The 18,808-nt window shown below is 43.6% G+C and overlaps 1 long non-coding RNA gene across 1 annotated transcript in view; it reads left to right on the forward strand.

Moving 5' to 3' along the window:
• LOC147092539 (uncharacterized) overlaps positions 1-16,947 on the forward strand; it is a 42,306-nt gene extending 25,359 nt beyond the window's left edge. The window contains exon 4 of the long non-coding RNA XR_015075050.1: positions 15,316-16,947. This is a non-coding gene — a long non-coding RNA (uncharacterized LOC147092539). The remainder of the gene's footprint in view (positions 1-15,315) is intronic.
• Positions 16,948-18,808: the final 1,861 nt, after the last annotated feature.

Consider the following 18,808-nt stretch of genomic DNA (forward strand, 5'->3'; position numbering starts at 1 on the left):
TCACTGCCATGCCTTTATTTATTCGACTATTAACTAACCTTACAAAAAATTAAGACTAAGATGTGCCAAATTAGATTTATAAATGGAATATATTATTAGCATTTACTAATTTAACATAGTATTAAATTTTTGCTAAGAGTCTCTTGTGTGAAATCTTATCAAATGCCTGGTAGAAGTGATCATATTAAACCTAGAAAATCCCCCCCTTGATACAGTTTTAATTTTCCTCGTGTCTCTGGTAGTTTATCCTGTACTATGAAGACTGATACAAAGTAATTTTAGCATGCCTATCGTGTCCTTATTTTCAATTACAGTATCACATGGCTCTGCCTTTAAGGGACATTCTGCTTAGCCACCCTCTTTATCATAATATGATCGTAAAACTTTTCAAAGGGTTAATCTCGTGTTCCCTTCCTACAACGTTCTTTGCATTCCTTTGCTGTGCAAAGACACTTGGGGTCTAAGTACATAGATCATTAACACAGCACTAACAGGTACAGAAAGTAATCAAAAAGGCTAATGGAAAGCTGGTGTTTATATCTAGAGGACTAGAATACAAGGGGGTAGAAGTCATGGGGCAACTATATAAAGCCCTGGTTAGGCCTCAGCTGCAGTATTTTATGCAGTCCTGGGCAGAGATGTTGGATGGCTGCGTTCCCCGGATCGGCTAACTACTATATACTGTAAGTTAAGGTTGCCCCATGATCTCATGCCGTTATGCTCAATGTTCTGTGTATTCCTGGCCTTGAAGCATCTATTAAGTAAATATTAAATTGATTTATATATACACACGTGTATGTGACACATATCAACTTTGAATTGAATTCTGATGAGAGGCAGGACTATTTATATTAGATTTCCTTGACATGTTGAGGAATTATAATCTGCTTGATTTAGTTCTCGTACCCGGGCACAATGTCCTGAATATGCAAGAATTATGATACCAAATACACTCAATGTCCACACCTGCACTTTATTTATGTTGAAATGTATCAAATTACTCTATCACTCATTCCATATATTTATAGATTCAATAATATGTAAAAAAAAAATTCATCTGCGGCAGTTCCTTACTACAAAACTTCCTTTCCCTATTTTGTCACACTGCCGTGCCAACTTCTCTGTAATAAATTGCTCTTTCCTTAATAATAATGGCAACTCTCTATGTCATCACTTGGTGCCGCTGCAGCAGCACAGATTTACCTGCCCCAGCTTCTCAGTGTGCACCATTCTCTGGTTCAACCCACTGTAGCGACCTTGCATATTACTCTAAGCTTTTTTGTAAACCACAATGTGGGGACATTAAAATGGGGACCCAATGACGTATGGAAGCAGTACACCAATTAACCCCAAATCCCTGACCCTGTTACGTAAGTTACATATAAATCTGGAGCCGGAATAGCCCATTAAAATATAAGAACAAAAAAATAGGAGCCGGAGCTGGCCATTCGGCCCTTCGAGCCTGCTCTGCCATTCAGTCAGATCATGGCTTATCTTCTGCCTCAATACCATTCGCCAGTCTTATCGCCATATCCCTTGATGCCCTTACTCGTCTGAAGTGCATGGACTTCTGTTTTGAATATACCCAATGACTGAGCCTCCACTGCCCTCTGGGGTAGAGAATTACAAAAATCACCACCCTCTGTGTGAAGACATTTCTTCTCATCTCAGTCCTGAATGGCCTACCCATTATCCTGAGGCTGTGGCCCTTGGTTCTAGACTCCCCAGCCAAGGGAAACATTCTCCCAGCATCCACCCTATGAAGCCCTGTAATAATTTTGTATGCTTCAATGAGATCCCCTGAAATTGTTCTGAAATCAAGAGAATACAGGCCTAGTTTTCTCAATCTCCTCTATTACGACAGTACAGCCATCCCAGGAATCAATCTCGTGAACCTTCGTTGCCCTCCATCTATGGCAAGTATATCCTTCCTTAGGTAAGGAGATCAAAATTGTACACAATACTCCAGGTGTGGTCTCACCAAGACCCTATATAATTGGAGTAAGACGTCTTTATTCCTGTATTCAAATCCTCTTGTAATGTAGGCCAGCATACAATTTGCCTTCCTAATGCACCTGCACATTCACTTTCAGTGACTCATGTTCAAAGACACCCAGGTCAGTTTAAGCAGCTGCATTCCTCAATCTTTCACCATACAGGAAATACTCTGACTTTTTGATTTTTCTACCAAATTGGATAACTTCACATTTATCCACATTATAATCCACCTTTCATGTTCTCGTCCACTCACTGATCCTCAATAAGATCATGACTGACCTTCTAAATCAACTGCACTTTCCCGCCCGTTCCCCATATCCCTTGCCAAACACCTTCCTAACTGCTTGCTGTAAATGCACGTTAACTCTCTGTATTCCGTGTAAAAGGATTCCCAAATCCTTGAACATACTCCATGCCTGAGCATCCACTGCTCTCTGGGGTTGAGAATTCCAAAGATTCACGGACCTTTTGAGTCAATTAATGTCTCCTCATCTCAGTATCAAATGGCCGGCCCCTTATCCTGAGACTCTGCCCCCTAGCTCTGGAGTCAGCAGCAAGAGGAAACAGCCCCTCGGCATCTACACTTTCAAGCCCTCAAAGAATATTGCACCCTTCAATGAGAACACCACTCGTTCTTCGAGAATATAGGCCCATTCTAGTCAATCTCTGCTCACAGGACAATCCTATCGTCATTGAACCCCGTCAGGTTTGATTCCCTGTCAGGGAATTCAGTTCTGACAAAGACAATTGAAATCTGTGAGACACTTAATAATAGTTTTTATAAACCCACAAAAGTGTGTGTTGCGCACTGAAGGAAATGCTAACATGTTTGCCGGGTGACAGTCAAACGTTAATAATTTTCTTTCTAGACTCATAGTTGTACCGCAGAAGTCGACCCTTCACCTCAGCACTTCTGTAATGCGGTGGTTCTCACATTGACCTAACACGCGCAAAGTGCCCGGTTCGAAACCGGGCGGAAGCATTTTGTAAATCATATTCATTTAATAAATTGAAAAATCGCCTTTGTCATGCAATGTAACACAGTCCTGTTACATTTGTATTTCTCTGTACCATTCTGCACACACTCAAAATGCTACAGTGTCGCTCGTTCACTCCCGTTTCCAGCCCTGACTCTGCAGAAAGCCCCTCTCAGAAGCTGCACGTTCCGGCTGCTTTCGTTAGAATTGTGAAAGACTTTTCAAGGATTCTGCAGCGTTGCCTCGGTTCACAACAGCAGATCTAAGCCGTGTATCTGCAAACTACATGTTCTCCAGAATCCCAAGGTGGATAAGGAACTCAACCATTAAATCCCTTTCATTAACCACAGGGGTTCAGGCAATTTTTTATGATTCTATAAAAAGTTATTAAAGTTTGACTGTCACCCAGTAAACATGTTAGCAATTCCTGCAGTGTGCAACAAAATGTTGTGGGTTGATTAATGATAATTGTGCTGTCTTTCTTCAGGAATTTATGTTAGTTTTTTCAGTTAATTCAGGGGTTTGAGTAATTTGGGTCGATTCCCATTGTGTGCCGCCACCTAGTGGATATTTGGTACTTTGCAACTGCAGTAAAAGCGCAGTAAAGTGCAGTGAAGCACAGTAAGTGCAGTAAAGTAAACTTCTGTATATCACAGACCTACAGCCACACATGGTCTGGGAAGTTATATTGTTGCCACGCTTGAGACTTGGATACTATTTGTCTGTAAGTACTTGAGAATGTTATAGATGATTAGTGTACACTATATTTTGCAGAAAATGTTTAGTTTGTAACTTTTCTCTGTAAGCAAACTTACACAGCTAGCCGTGAAGTGCTCACTCTCTGTCTAGCTGGTTAACTAGTAGCTGTATTTTGATGCACTATGTACAGGGCTAATTTAAAGAGAATGCCTTCCAGTTTGCTAAATGTATATTCACAGTAAGCTGTGTTTCCACGTGTTTGGTAAGTTACATGCCAAATGTACTGTGTTGCCCAGGCGTACCTAAATTTGTGTATGCATATCAGTTATGTGCTTGTATACTAATGTGTGCTTCCATTTCTGTGTTGTATTTCAGTTTCACAATAAAAATCGTTCAGTAAAGTTTTACAAGAAAAGTCAAACCTTGTGATTTTTATGGGAAGATATCAAGTTGTTAGCTACCTGTCTAGCTCTGCATAGGAACGCGCTGCAATGGCAGAATAGTGAAAAGACAACAGCACAGCGGGCTGAAGCACAAGAAGATACCTATCAGCTTCCATGAATCTACGCTCAGGAAGACAATATACCATAGAGGACGTCGACCAGCCAACCGAGAAGCATGAGCCTCTCCGAGCAAATGATGCCAAGTCACATTCCTCTAAACCATCCTCTAGATCATCTCGGCGGTCCGGCAGACCGTCGTTATCGACAGCTTCTGCAGCCGCCTAAGCACGTGCCAAGGCAAAAGCTGCCGAGGCTCAATTGTCTTTCGCTGAAAAAGAAGCTAGTGTGATGAAGCGGAGAGCTCACCTCGACGCCAGTCTCCACATTCTCCAAAGCCAGAGAGCTGCCGCTGCCGCTGAAGCTGAAGCTGCAGCTTATGAAGAAGGTGAGGAGAACGAAGGTGGAGAGCACAGCCATGAAGCATATGTTCTAGAACAGATCCTCAGTCCAGTGCAACGTACAAGTGAGTATGTCCAACAACACTCCAAATTGTTCTTCAAGGAAACTTCCAGGTATCTCGACGCAGAACCAGCTACTCACCACAGTAACAAACAGCTTGTTTTCGGAGACACTGAGCTTAAAAGAGAAGAAAAAGTAAGACTGACCTGCAGAGACCTCCACAGCACTCGGCCAATCCAGCCAAGCTTTCCTCACCCGAGCCACAAGGTGCAAAAGACCTCGCTAGGTACCTCATCCGCCGAGAATTGTTAAGTTCAGGTCTTCTAGAATTTGATGACCGTCCTGAAAATTATTGGTCATGGAAAGCGTCCTTCCTGATTACCACCAAGGACTTGAATCTCTCAGCAAGAGAAGAACTAGATTTGATGACAATGTGGCTCGGAGCTGAGTCGTCAGAACAGGCGAAGAGAATTCGCTCAGCGCACGTCCGCAATCCCACAGCAGGCCTCAACCTGGTTTTGCAACGTCTCGAAGACTGTTATGGGACACCAGAACTCATTGAACATGCACTGCTAAAGAAGATTGAGGACTTTCCGAAGCTAACCAACAAAGATAATGTCGAGCTCCGAGAACTGGTTGACATTCTCCTCGAACTGGAGTGTGCTAAGGGAGAAGGTTACCCGACAGGCCTCTCGTATTTGGATACAGCTCGTGGGGTAAACCCAATAGTGGAAAAGCTCCCCTACAACCTTCAAGAGAAATGGATAGCTAAGGGATCCAAGTACAAGGAGTACAATGGAGTGGCATTTCCCCCCTTCTCTCTCTTCTCCAGGTTCGTCCAACAACAGGCAAAGGTGAGGAATGATCCAAGTTTGACTTTCTCCACCTCCAGCATTTACACTCCTTCGAGAACAGAGAAACCCACAAAGTACAGCAAGAAAGCCTCTGTGAGCGTGCACAAAACAGATGTTCCAGCCGAATCCTCAGTCAACCAATCCAGTTCTGCTGGGAATAAAGTGGATGACACAGATCATCAGTGTCCAATACACAAGAAGCCCCACCCACTGAAAAAGTGTCGAAGCTTTAGAGACAAGCCTATTGATGAGCGCAAATCATACCTGAAAGAGAGTCGCATCTGCTTCAGGTTTTGTGGGTCGACTATGCACATGGCAAAAGACTGCAAGGCGACAATCAAGTGCTTCGAGTGCAACAGTGAAAAACACATCGCAGCCCTGCATCCAGGTCCTCCTCCTTCAACCACCGAGAGTGCTGCGGTTGACAAAGAGGATAGCGGGGAGCAAAGCAAAAGCACATCTTCTTCAGTCACCTCCAAGTGTACAGAGGTTTGTGGAAATGCAAGCAGCCCACGCTCATGCTCCAAAATCTGCTTGGTTAAAGCATATCCTGCAGGGAGAAAGGAGAAGGCAATCAAGATGTACGCAGTGCTTGATGAGCAAAGTAACAAGTCTCTAGCGAAGACAGAATTCTTCAATCTCTTTGAAGTCAAGGCCAGCGCAGCTCCGTACACGCTAAAAACCTGTTCAGGGACAACAGAGACTACGGGTAGGAGAGCTGGCAACTTCATGATCGAGTCCATGGATGGGAAACTACAGCTTCCCCTCCCCACCTTAATTGATTGCGACATGATGCCACATGATAGGACGGAAATTCCCTCCCCCGAGGTCGCACGCCATCAGCCCCACCTACAGACAGTTGCCAACAAGATTCCAGCTGTGGACCTGGACGCTCCAATCCTCCTGCTCTTGGGAAGAGACATCTTAAGGGTGCACAAGGTGCCTGAGCAAATCAACAGGCCCCACAATGCTCCTTATGCGCAGCGGCTTGACCTAGGATGGGTCCTCGTGGGTGGAGTTTGCCTGGGAACAGTCCACAAACCAGCGGATGTCAATGTCTATAAAGCAAACGTGTTGCACAATGGTCGCACATCCTGTCTCAGCCCATGCCCAAACAGGATCCAGGTAAAGGAAGACTATGATAAATGATGCAGCATCATAGGTCAACCTCCTGTGCCTGTGAGGAAGAGGCAGGCCCCACTGTGAGCACAGACAGCCTAGGATGCTCAGTGTTTGAAAGGTCCAAGGATTATGACAAGCCAGCACTATCCATGGACTTTCCTAACCATCATGGATGAGGAGGTTTACCAGGACGATGGACACAGCTGGGTGGCACCCTTACCATTTCACTCTCCTAGACGCCGTCTTCCGAGTAACAGGGAACAAGCTATGAAGCGCCTCTGCTCACTCAGGAGAACCCTGGTGCCGGTGTCCACCGACCCAAACATGCCTGCAGTCCTCACCCCAGCAATGCTCCTGACTCAAAAGATGAGTGCTATTTCAGCCCCCTCTGGAAACTTCGACATGGCTGAGCTGCACGGGAAGCAGTGGAAGCGAGTCCAGTGTCTTGCAGACACTTTTTGGAAGAGATGGAGAGGAGAGTATTTGTCCACCCTACAGAGCCATAGGAAATGGACAGAAGACAAGCCAAATGTCAAAGTGGGAGATGTTGTCTTTGAATGGCTAGTGAGACTGGTTGTCAAAAATCTGCCGAGCAGGGACAAGAGGGTCCGCAAGGTGGAGGTGAAGATTGTCAAGGAGGGTACTCTCAAAGTGTTTCTGAGGCCAGTCTCAGAGATCGTAGTCCTCCTTTCTGAAGAAACCTAGAGAAAGGATTCTGAGTATGTTTGCAGCCAAAGGACGTTTTCTTTAGGTTTATTTTGTATCTGTAGTGGTACAATGGAATTGTACCAAGCGGGGAGTGTGCTGTCTTTCTTTAGGAATTTATGTTAGTTTTCCAGTTAATTCAGGGGTTTGAGTAATTTGGTACTTAGCAACTGCAGTAAAAGCGCAGTAAAGTGCAGTAAAGCACAGTAAGTGCAGTAAAGTAAACTACAGTATATCACAGACCTAAAGCCACACATGGTCTGGGATGTTATATGGTTGCCACGCTTGAGCCTTGGATACTATTTGTCTGTAAGTACTTGAGTATGTTGTAGATGATTAGTGTACAATATATTTTGCTGAAAATGTTTAGTTTGTAACTTTTCTCTGTATGCAAACGTACACAGCTAGCCGTGAATTGCTCACTCTCTGTCTAGCCGGTTAACTAGTAGCTGTATTTTGATGCACTATGTACAGGACTAATTTAAAGAGAATGCCTTCCAGTTTGCTAAATGTATATTCACAGTAAGCTGTTGTTCGACGTGTTTGGTAAGTTACATGCCAAATGTACTGTGTTGCTCAGGCGTACCTAAATTGTGTATGCATATCAGTTATGTGCTTGTATACTAATGTCTGCTTCCATTTCTGTGTTGTATTTAAGTTTCACAATAAGAATCGTTCAGTAAAGTTTTACAAGAAAAGTCAAGCCTTGTGATTTTTATTGGAAGACATCAAGTTGTTAGCTACCTGTCTAGCTCTGAATAGGAAAGCGTTGCAAGGGCAGAATATAATAGAAACAATTATAAAGTGTCTCACAGACTTCAATGATCCCTTAATACCGTTGGTTAACTAAAATCTATCAATCGCAGCTTAAAATGAGCAATTCATGTTGCATCTTTGAAAAAGCTATCCAATTAGTCCCACTCTGCTGCTCTTCCCCCATAGTCCTGCTGACACTCTTGCCAGTGGAAACTGTTTCCCCCATAATTCTGATCACCTCTATTAAATCTGCCCTGAACAGTGATTAATGAAGTTCAACGTGGGCAAGTGTCAGATCATCCACTTGGGGCCTAACAGAGATCGGTCAGTCTATGGTCTGAAAACATCATGTCAGGGAATACTTTTTTTTGTAAAATAGCCGGTCCTCTTAAATTTAACAAAAGTTGCCCTAGTTCCCTGCTCTCCCAAGCAATGAGCATTTTAAACCATTCTCCTAAAATACAATGTGTAAAATGCGATATGGGTCAACAGTTCAGCAGAATAAGTTACTGAAGCTTCGACAGTTCCTCAGTAACCATATTATCATTTCTTTCATTCTGCAAATTAAGGTTATCAGCTGATTAATGGTGATTAAAGCAGTTCTTTTTTAATCACATTAGAGTCTTGTTATTAATTTAATAAAATTGCTACGCATTAATTTAAAAAAAAACGGTGATATCAAAATTACTTCCCTAACCGGTAATCGAATCCCCATTCACCGTGCTGCTCGGAATAAGTTATTGAATCATTTAATGGTGCCATCAAAAAATTTCACACTGCCACATTAAAGTTGCTGCTATAAAGTGCTTCGGTTTTGAAGAAGGTGATTGAAAATCGCAATAAAAACACAAGACTGCGCCCACGCTGGGACAGGGTCCGAACTTATAAAGAAGTTGGTGGTGCGAGGTAACTGCTGAGCGAAAGCTGACGCCGATTAATAGACGAGAAACGCTCAATATAAAGGATGAGCTCACAAACACCAGGCGCAGTGCAGTCTGGTCAATGACAAGCCCCTCCTTTCTTATTCAGAGACATGAACCCTAGTCAGACGCCCCAAACTTTAATTAAAAGCACAAATCCGAGTGACACTTACTTCCAAATCTTCACTGTTCAAATTATTTCACTTTATTCCAAATCTGGCTGCAATGAATCTGAAAGTCAGCACCATGAGATTTGATGTTCACTGCTGCATTCTACTTTCTGTGCACGGTAGAAATAACCGGTCCTGTACAATATGACAAAAGTTGCCCCAGATTCCCGGTGTCATCCGCAATGAACATTTTAACCCAGACTGCTAAAGCACAGTGTGTGAAATGAGAAATGGGTAAGAGTTAACAAACAAAGCACAAAAAAAAGCTCTCGCTCAGTTATCATTTCTTTCATTGTTTAAAAGAAGATTATCGGTTAATTAATGATGCTTTTCCGGGAAAGCAACATAAAAGTTGAACAAAAACAGTTACCCAACATGGGGCTCGAACCCACGATACTGAAATTATAAGTCTCATGCGCGATCTGAATAAGCTAGCCGGGCCGGACAATCGCACACTTCCTTGTCTCTGATTGGCTCTGGTGGCTAAGCCCCAGGGGTTTAACTTGTTGTGCAAACCACGAACCAGCCTCTGCTGGTTTCCAAGTTGTGGAAGGAAGTCAAGCATCAAAAGACCTTTCATTAACCACAGGTATTCAGGCAACTTTCTGATCGCAAAGCGGTTTTAGTCATTGTCAATATTTCTCGTCTATTTCCCGTTGTTTTCCGATTATGTCTGTCTCTCTGGCTCTGTTTATTGCGTGTGTGACCATCTGCACGTTGATTTTGAGCGAATACCTGTGCTTGTGTCTTGTCACATTAAATAAATGAGTAATTGTAGCGCTTCTCTGCCTGATACTGGGGAATCGGTGATACAGTCTTTGGAGCAAGCGTCTGGTTATCGCGAAAAAGCAAAGAAAATATTAACACCGGGATAACAGTGACCCCGACATGATTTGAACATGCAGCCTTACTACTGCTAGGAATCAGGTGCGCTGCCATTGTGCCATGAGGTACACATTGTAAACGTGGATATTTGTATGCATGTACGTTCCACAAACACTGTTTCAATTCTACTGCCTTCTCCTGATTCCTCAGTGTCACACATAAAAGCGCCAGATACCCTCGTGTGTTTAAATTAACCAGCAGACACAAACACACAATAAACTGAGCCAGAAAGACATACAGAATGGGTAACCACCGGGAAATAGACAAGAGTTATTTACAAGGACTAAAGCGCTTTGCGATCAGAAAATTGCCTGAACCCCTGTGGCTAATGAAAGGGATTTTGATGCTTGAACTTTTATATGCCTTGGGCTTCTGGAGAACTTGGCTCGCAGTTTGCAGAAACGAGGCACAAATATGCTGCTGTGACCGGGCTGGAGCCGCCAGGCTCCTGACTGCAATCAGCGACAAGAATGCCAGATACTGATGGGCTCGGCTAGCTCAGTCGGTAGAACTATGGGACTCTTAATCTGAGTGTTGTGGATTCGAATGCAACGTTGGTTGGGAGCATTTTGTTAAAATTTTATGTTGCTTTGAAAGCGTCATTAATTAACCGATAACCTTGTTTTGCACAATGAAAGAAATGCTAACTGAGGGAGAGTCCATACTTCAATACAAAAAGAAAATACTGCAGATGCTGGGAATCTGAATTAAAACAGAAAATGCTGGAGATACTCAGCATCTGTGAAGAGAGAAACAGAGTTAACGTTTCAGGTCGATAACCTTTCGTCAAAGCTGGAAAAAAGAGGTAACGGAACAGATTTTATGCAAGTGCAGGGGATGGGAAATTGGGGAGGGAATGAAAGAACAAAAGGGAAGGTCTGTGATAGGATAGAAGGGAGGAGAGGGTAAGAGACATTGCGAGATATTCAAGGCAAAATAAGGTGTTAAAGGGACAGGTTAAGAAACAAAGAATGGCTCCAGATGCAATGTAAATTGCGCTGGCAGAATGAAAGACAGCTGCCATGTGGGAGGGAAGAAAAGAAGACACATACAAAATGTGTGTATAAAAGCTATATATAAGATATTGGCCGAGGTTATGATCTGAATTTGTTGAACTCTATTTTGAGTCCAGAAGGCTGTAAAGTGCCTCATAGAAAAATGAGTTGCTGTGCCTCGAGCATATGCTGACCTTCAGTGGAACAATGCCAGAGCCCGAGGACGGAGAGGTCTGAGATGGAGTGGAGTGGAGAATCAAAGTGGTAGGCGACCGAAAGCTCGGGCTCCCCCTTACAGACTGAACAAAGGTGTTCCGCAAAGTGGTCACACAATCTGCGTTTGGTCTCCCCAATGTCAAGAATACCACATCGTGAGCAGCGAATACAGTATATGAAATTGGGAGAAGTACAAGTAAATCGGTGTTTCACCTGGAATGGGTGTTTGGGGCCCTGGACAGTGGGAAGGGATGAGTTATAAGGGCATGTCTTGCATCTCCTGTGCTTGCACAGAAAAGTGCCGGGCAAAGGGGAAGTGGTGATAGGGGTGATAGAGGACTGGACCAGTGTGTCGCGGAGGGAAAGCTCCCTTTGGAATGCTGAAAGGGGAGGTGAGGGGAAGAAGATTTTGGTGGTGGGATCACGCTGGAGTTGGTGGAAATGGTGAAGGATGATCCGTTGAATGTGGAGGCTGGTGGGGTGCAAGGTGAGGACAAGGGGAACTCTATCGTGGTTCCTGGAGGGAGGGGCAGGCGTTAGGGCAGAGTGCGGGAGATAGAATGGACAAGGTCAAGGGCCCTGTCAACCAGAGTAGAGGGGAACCCTCGGTTGAGGAAAAAGGAAGACATGTCGGAAGCACTGGTATGGAAGGTGGCATCGTCAGAGCAGATGCGGCGGAGACGGAGAAACTCGGCGAATTGAATAGAATTCTTTCCGGTAGCTGTGGGAGTCAGTGGGCTTGTAGTAAATGTTTGTCAATAACCTACCCCCAGAGATGGAGATGGAGAAGTCAAGGGACGGAAGGGAAGAGTCAGAGATGGACCATGTGACGTTGAGGGAAGGGTGGATGTTGGAAGCAATGCCAACGAAATTATCTAGTTCAGGGCAAGAGCAGGAAATGGCACGATACATTCGTCAATGTACCGGAAAAAGAGGTGAGTGAGGGGACCTGAGTAGGACTGGAACAAAGAGTGCTCCAGATATCCCACGAAAAGGCAGACATAGCTTGGACCCATGCCGTATCCCATAGCAACACCTTTGATTTGGAGGAAGTGAGTGGCGTCAATGGAGAAGTTGTTCAATGTGAGAACAAAGGCAGCCAGGCGGAGGAGGGTGGTGGTGGATGGGGGCTGGTTGGGCCTCTGTTCAAGGAAGAAGAGGAGCGCCCTCAGGCCATCCCGGTGGGGGATGGAGGTTTAGAGGGATTGTACATCCATGGTGAAAAGGAGGTGGTTGGGTCCAGGAAACTGATAAAGAGGTGGAGGGCGCAGGAAGTGTCGCGAATGTAGAAGGGAAGAGCCTGGACAAGGGGAGAAAAAATAGAGTCGAGATAGGAAGAGATCAGTTCTGTGGGGCAAGAACAGGCTGAAACAATGGGTCTACCAACGCAGTCCTGTTTGTGGATTTTGGGAAGGAGGTAGAAGAGGGCTGTGCGGGGTTGGGGAACTATGAGGTTGGCAGCCGTGGGGGGAAGATCTCCAGAGGAGATAATAACATGAGAACCTAAGACATTGAAGCAGGAAGAGGCCATTCGGACCCTCGAGCCTGCTCCGCCATTCAATGAGTTCATGGCTGACCTTCTGCCTCAATTCCATTCACCGACCCTATCGCCATATCCCTTGATGCCCTTACTAGTCAGAAATCTATGGACATCTGTTTTGAATATACCCAATGAATGAGCCTCCACATTTATCCACCTTGTAATCCTACTGCCATGTTCTCGCCCACTCACTGAAACTCAATAAGATCATGATGGACCTTCTTTTTCAACTGCAATTTCCAGCCCGATCCACATATCCCTTGATTCTCTTAAAGTCCCAAATCCCCGTACATTTGCAGCAAGTCATATTTTCTCTTGTACTCCAACCCCCTTGCAATAAAGCCGAACATGCCAAACGCATTCCTAACTGATTGCCGTACATGCACGTTAACTTTCCATATTCCGTGTGAAAGGACTCCCTAATCCTGGAATATACTCAATGACTGAGCATCCACTGCCCTCTGAGGTTGAGAATTCCACAGATTCAAAACCCACTGAGTGAAGAAATATCTCCTCATCTCAGTCTCAAATGTCCGGCTCCTTATCCTGAGACTCTACCCATTAATTCTAAACTTTCCAGCCAGGGGAAACTGCCTCTCAGCGTCTACCCTTTCCACGCCTCCAAGAACATTGTACCTTTCAATGAGAATACCTCTCGTTCTTCTGAACTCTAGAGAATATAGGCCCATTCTAGTCAATCTCTCCTCATAGGACAATCTTATCATCATTAAACTCCATCAGGTTTGATTCCCAGTCAAGCAATTCATTTCTGAAAAAGACAATTGAAATCTGTGAGATTCTTAATAATTGTTTCAATCAACACACACAAATTTGTATTGTAAGAAGTTACACAACACCAGGTTATAGTCCAACAGCTTTATTTGAAATCACAAGCTTTCGGAGCGCTGCTCCTTCTTCAGGTGATTTGTATTGCACACTGACGGAAATTCTAACATGTTTGCTGGGTGACAGTCAAACTTTAATGGCACAGAAATTCGGGTGGAAGGCTTCCCGCGGGTGCAAGCCCCCGACTTGCACTTACCTAGCACGCCAGATGTTGTGCTTGGGCCCCCGTCGGATTCCAATCCTGGGCCTGCTCCAACTGTCGGCGCGCTGTGCTTGCGTATCCCAGGGGCGCAGTTGGTTTGATGCATCCCCTGGGATCATGTGGGCAAAGGAGCAGGGAAATGCCCATTCATAAAATTGACAGGAAGACCTGTCAAAACTTATAAATACTACGGGCCCCAAAACATCACTAAATCTTCAAATAAATTATAAAAAGTATCACATATTTAAAGGAACTATGAATTACATGAAATAACTATTTCGAACAATAATTTAAATTTTTGAAAAAAAATTATATCATTTTCTAACGGGTCTAAATATTAACTTACCTTGCTTTAAAGTATTTAAGAATAATAAACCTGTGGAAGAAATGTTTTAATTTTAATTAATTCACCACTTACCTTGTAAAAAGCAGGCCTTATGACTGCTTTTTATATGTCTATCTTCTGGAGACTTACCCACCCGGGAAAACCTGCAAGCAAAAGTAAGTTTGATGCGCACGCACAGCCTCTCCTGCACACGCTTTAGGCCTCTGAACCCCTTCATTCAGGGGAACAGGAGAGCTGGTTCCCCCCGCATGCGCAGTGCATGCAGGAAACCGGCACTTCCATTGGGCCTATGGGTGAGTAACCCGTGTGCACTCATCTGTGGAGACCCGAAGTTTTGTGCCCGGAAATTCGGGTCTCCACGGGTGAGTTCGCACGGGGTACACACGCGTGGGCCCAATGGAAGTGCCGGTTTCCTGCATGCAATGCGCACGCATGGGAAACTGGCACTTCCATTCCACTGAAAGCAGGGGTTCAGAGGTCGATCGCATGCACCGTATGAGGCAGCGCGTGCGAACCGAACATTGGAGTGTTTCTCAGTTGGTGCACTGCGGGTAAGTTCCCAGCATTTGCACATGTAAAAAGCACGAGTAAAGCCCTGTCAAAAGCTCTGTAATGATGAGGAAGAAGAATGCTTTCAGCAGTGGGGCTTCTAAAAGGAACATTATTAGTTGTGAAAGAGAGCAAAGTTATTTTTACATAGTCTGAGGTAAGTTTCCAACTTTAAAAATTTTTGATAAACGGGTTTTGAGTACTGTAGTTATAAAGAGCAACTCTTGCTGTATGCAATGCCTAATTGAATTTAATTTTTTTAATATTGAAAATGAATGTCTAAAAATGAATAATTTAACATTTACAAAAGTTTCAAAAAAGAAAATGATCATCAATTATATATAATCCTTTAAGTAAGTAAGTATGTATGTACGTATGTATATATTCCTTTAAGTATGTGTATGTATGTATATACTCCTTTCAGTATGTGTATGTATGTATGAATGTATGAATGTATGACTTTCAGAAAATGTTAGTTATTGGAAAATCATCTCGGACTGTGATATACATCAGGCGGTTATGACGTGCTCCCAAGTCGAAAATGCACGTTTCCTGCCATAGCCCAAGGTGATTTTCTAGCCACTCACTTTATTAAAATTACTTTAACAACTCTTTGCATTTTTTCCTTACAAGGACTTTTGTTTCAAGAGGAAGCCTGTGAGGGAGAAACATGCCCTTTATAAATGGTGTCCTGATCCTCTGTGCGATTTTGCTTCAGAGAATTCCAAACGCCAGGGAACAACATAGAAGACTGAGGAACCATAACCGTCTCCTGATCAGGAGGAACTACTACCCACCCCAGAGAGTGTACAGGGAGAGGCGATCATTTGAGATGCTGTCGGAGGAATTGTGTGTGAGGAGGCTGCACTTCAGTAAAGAGGCAATCGGCCGACTATGTGACATGTTGATGGAGGACCTTCAAACACGCTCGAAGACCCGCACTGCCTTGTCAGTGAACATGAAGGTAAACACAGCATTGAACTTCTTTGCAAGTGTGTCATTTCAAGCAAGCACCGGAGACATAAGCAACATCTCCCAGAATGCTGCGACCGTCTGCATTCACCAGGTCACAGATGCCATTTTCCGTAGGCTTTCAGAGTTCATTAATTTGACTTGTCCACTGGACATCAAAAGAAGATGGCCCTTGCATTTCATCGCATTGCTGGATTTCCCAAAGTGATTGGCGCCGTCGATTGAACCCATATTGCATTGAAGGCACCAGTGGATGCACCTGTGACGCACATCAACAGGAAGGGATATCATTCATTGAATGTAATGATAGTATGCGATGCGCACCTCAGGATCATAAACGTGAATGCAGTGCACTGGGGAAGTAATCATGACTCCTTTGACCTCCGAAACTCGAACTTATATGACGCCCTCAGCAAATTGCCTCCAGGATCCGCATGGACATTGGGCGACAAGCGCTACCCGCTAAGACCATGGCTGATGACTCCCTACCGCAAGACCAATAATGAGGCTCAGGAGAGACACAACCAGGCACACGTGTCCACACATCAAGTAGTGGAGAGGACAATCGGAGCTCTGAAATCACGCTTGCAGTGCCTGGATAGGTCAGTGGGGACCTTGCAGTATTCTCACCAGGATGTGGCAAGGATTATGATGGCCTGTTGTGCTTTGCATAACATTGCCCTGCAGGAAGGACTGACCCTTAACACTGCAGAGGAGCTCCCTGCTGAAATCGAGGAAATAAGCGCTGCCAATGTGCCTGTGGCCAGGCCTGATAGGGAGGAGCCAAGTGCTGCCGAATGTAAGGCTGCTCGGGAACTGCCAGTAGCCAACACCTTCACGAGGTAGTGTCGCCTTGCACCTCCCCCTCACCCAGCAAGGCAAAGAAAGGAGCAGACACAATTTAATGTGAAACAGTGAACTTTTATTGCAGCATCAAAGACTTTTGAGGTTCAGTTTTGATGTAGATGGTTTATAACTTTAAAATGTTAACTAGCTATTTTCTACTTTCAAAAATTCGTAAAAATGAATAGTTTGGAAAACAAATTGTAAACTGTTTAAAGTTACTTTTTTTGGTTTCTTAGTGCAATTAAGACATTCAAGATGTTTACTGGCTATTATCAACTTTTCAAACATTCGCAAACATAAATAGTTTGGAAAAAACTTGGTAAACAGTTTAAAGTAAATTTTTGGTTTCTTAGTGCAATAATAACATTCAAGATGGAACCTAGCTATTTTCTAAATTTCAAACAGTTGTTGTAAAAATATTTTTGCTAAAATTAAAGTTGAAATTTTTTTCAAAGTGACTACAGGCTGTACTTTTTAAATGAAAAGGTTACATTTACTTTCAGTCACAAATATACATTTCAATGAAAAAAGCAAAGATAACGTTTAAAATGTAAATAGAATGAAAAATTAAACAATTGAACGATTTGCCCCCTCTCATCAGTGCCTGAGTGTCAAAGGAGGTGTATTGCGCAAAAGGTGACACCCTAACGTCTCCTGCGCCTTCCCCCTCCCCGTGACTGGAGCCCTCTGCTGCCACTTGAAAGGCCCCTGTGTGCCATCTCTAGCCCTTGCCCTTCAGCAATTGCCTCATGACAGGGTTGCTGCTGCTGCAAGGCAACGTTTGCTTGCATCCCGACTGGCGGACTGTGTTGATTTCTTTGTGGGTTCAATGATGAGACATTTCTTGAAAGAGAATAACTTTTAATCTATGGTTTGTTCAAGAATTCATACAGCTTTTTACAGGAGACCTTGCTTCAGCTCCAGCTAAAGTGAAACTAAAAGCTCAGCCTGCTTGTCTGGTCACATGACCTCTGCTGGTCAGGCACAAGCAATCAATACCTGCAATCATGCTATTAAGGCATCATAATCGAACAGGCAAATAACATCACTATTTGCTGATATCATTACATCTCCCTTTCTTAAAACAAAAGTATTTTACTTTTAACTAACCACATGTTTTCTTTGTATTAATCTGCATTTTAACTGTAACACTTAATGAACTTACATTATCATTATCATGATCAAGGTTTTTTAACCTTGCTTTGTGTGTTCACATGAAATATGTCAATACACTAGAACTTGAAGAAAGAATAAGGTAACATTACTTCCTTCTATAACAACAGTCCTTAAATTTGCTCAATGAGTCTCTCAGGAGGCTTCACATGTCTTGAGGATTTTCTGATTGACTGTCCTTGAATCTGAGTTGTTGCCTCAGATGATGTGTTCTCAGCTGTGTGATCAGGTTGTTCAACAGTATCAGTCTCTTGACCTGCTGTGGCTGGTCCCATGAGAAGATCTCGACGATTTCTTCTCAGAACAGCACCCTCATCTGTCTGAATGGTGTATGATCTTGGTTGAACTTCACTCAGGACAGTTCCCTTCTGAGTCCATGTGTTTGTTTTGTCTTTCAACCTTACTTGGTCACCAGTGTGGAGTTCAGGTAGGTTTTGTGTTCCTCTGTCATAGTAATACTTTTGCTTTTCTTTCTGTTGTTCTTTGAACTTCCTCACTTTCTCCAATTTTCAGCCACATTACCTGACAACTGAAGCGTCGCTGGTGGGAGTAGACCTTCCATTTTTCACTTCGTTAGCTATTCTCCAAGGTAAGTAATGATTTTCTCTTTAGGCTTGCTAATCTCTATGCGGAGAGCTGATTTAACTTCCGATTTTTTGTTTTCGATTCTCTTTCAGCCACTTCTGACATCATGTGTTGATTTCTTTGTGGGTTCAATGATGAGACATTTCTTGAAAGAGAATAACTTTTAATCTATGGTTTGTTCAAGAATTCATACAGCTTTTTACAGGAGACCTTGCTTCAGCTCCAGCTAAAGTGAAACTAAAAGCTCAGCCTGCTTGTCTGGTCACATGACCTCTGCTGGTCAGGCACAAGCAACCAATACCTGCAATCATGCTATTAAGGCATCATAATCGAACAGGCAAATAACATCACTATTTGCTGATATCATTACACGGACCAGCTGGCTCCTGGGCCCTCACTGTTTCTGCACTGGGAGCAGGTAAGGGCGCTTCTGCGGGAGTCAAAGTAATGGCAGCAGAATGTGCTTCATGCAAATGCAATAGTCAAAGGAGAGTCTCATTAAGCGACACCAACTGCAATGCTATCAGATTAAGTGAAATGCCAAAATTAT

This window comes from Somniosus microcephalus, unplaced genomic scaffold (assembly GCF_052327205.1).
Source record: "Somniosus microcephalus isolate GS21.2 unplaced genomic scaffold, FLI_Smic_1.0 unresolved_chr2, whole genome shotgun sequence".
NCBI classification, from domain to species: Eukaryota; Metazoa; Chordata; class Chondrichthyes; order Squaliformes; family Somniosidae; genus Somniosus; species Somniosus microcephalus.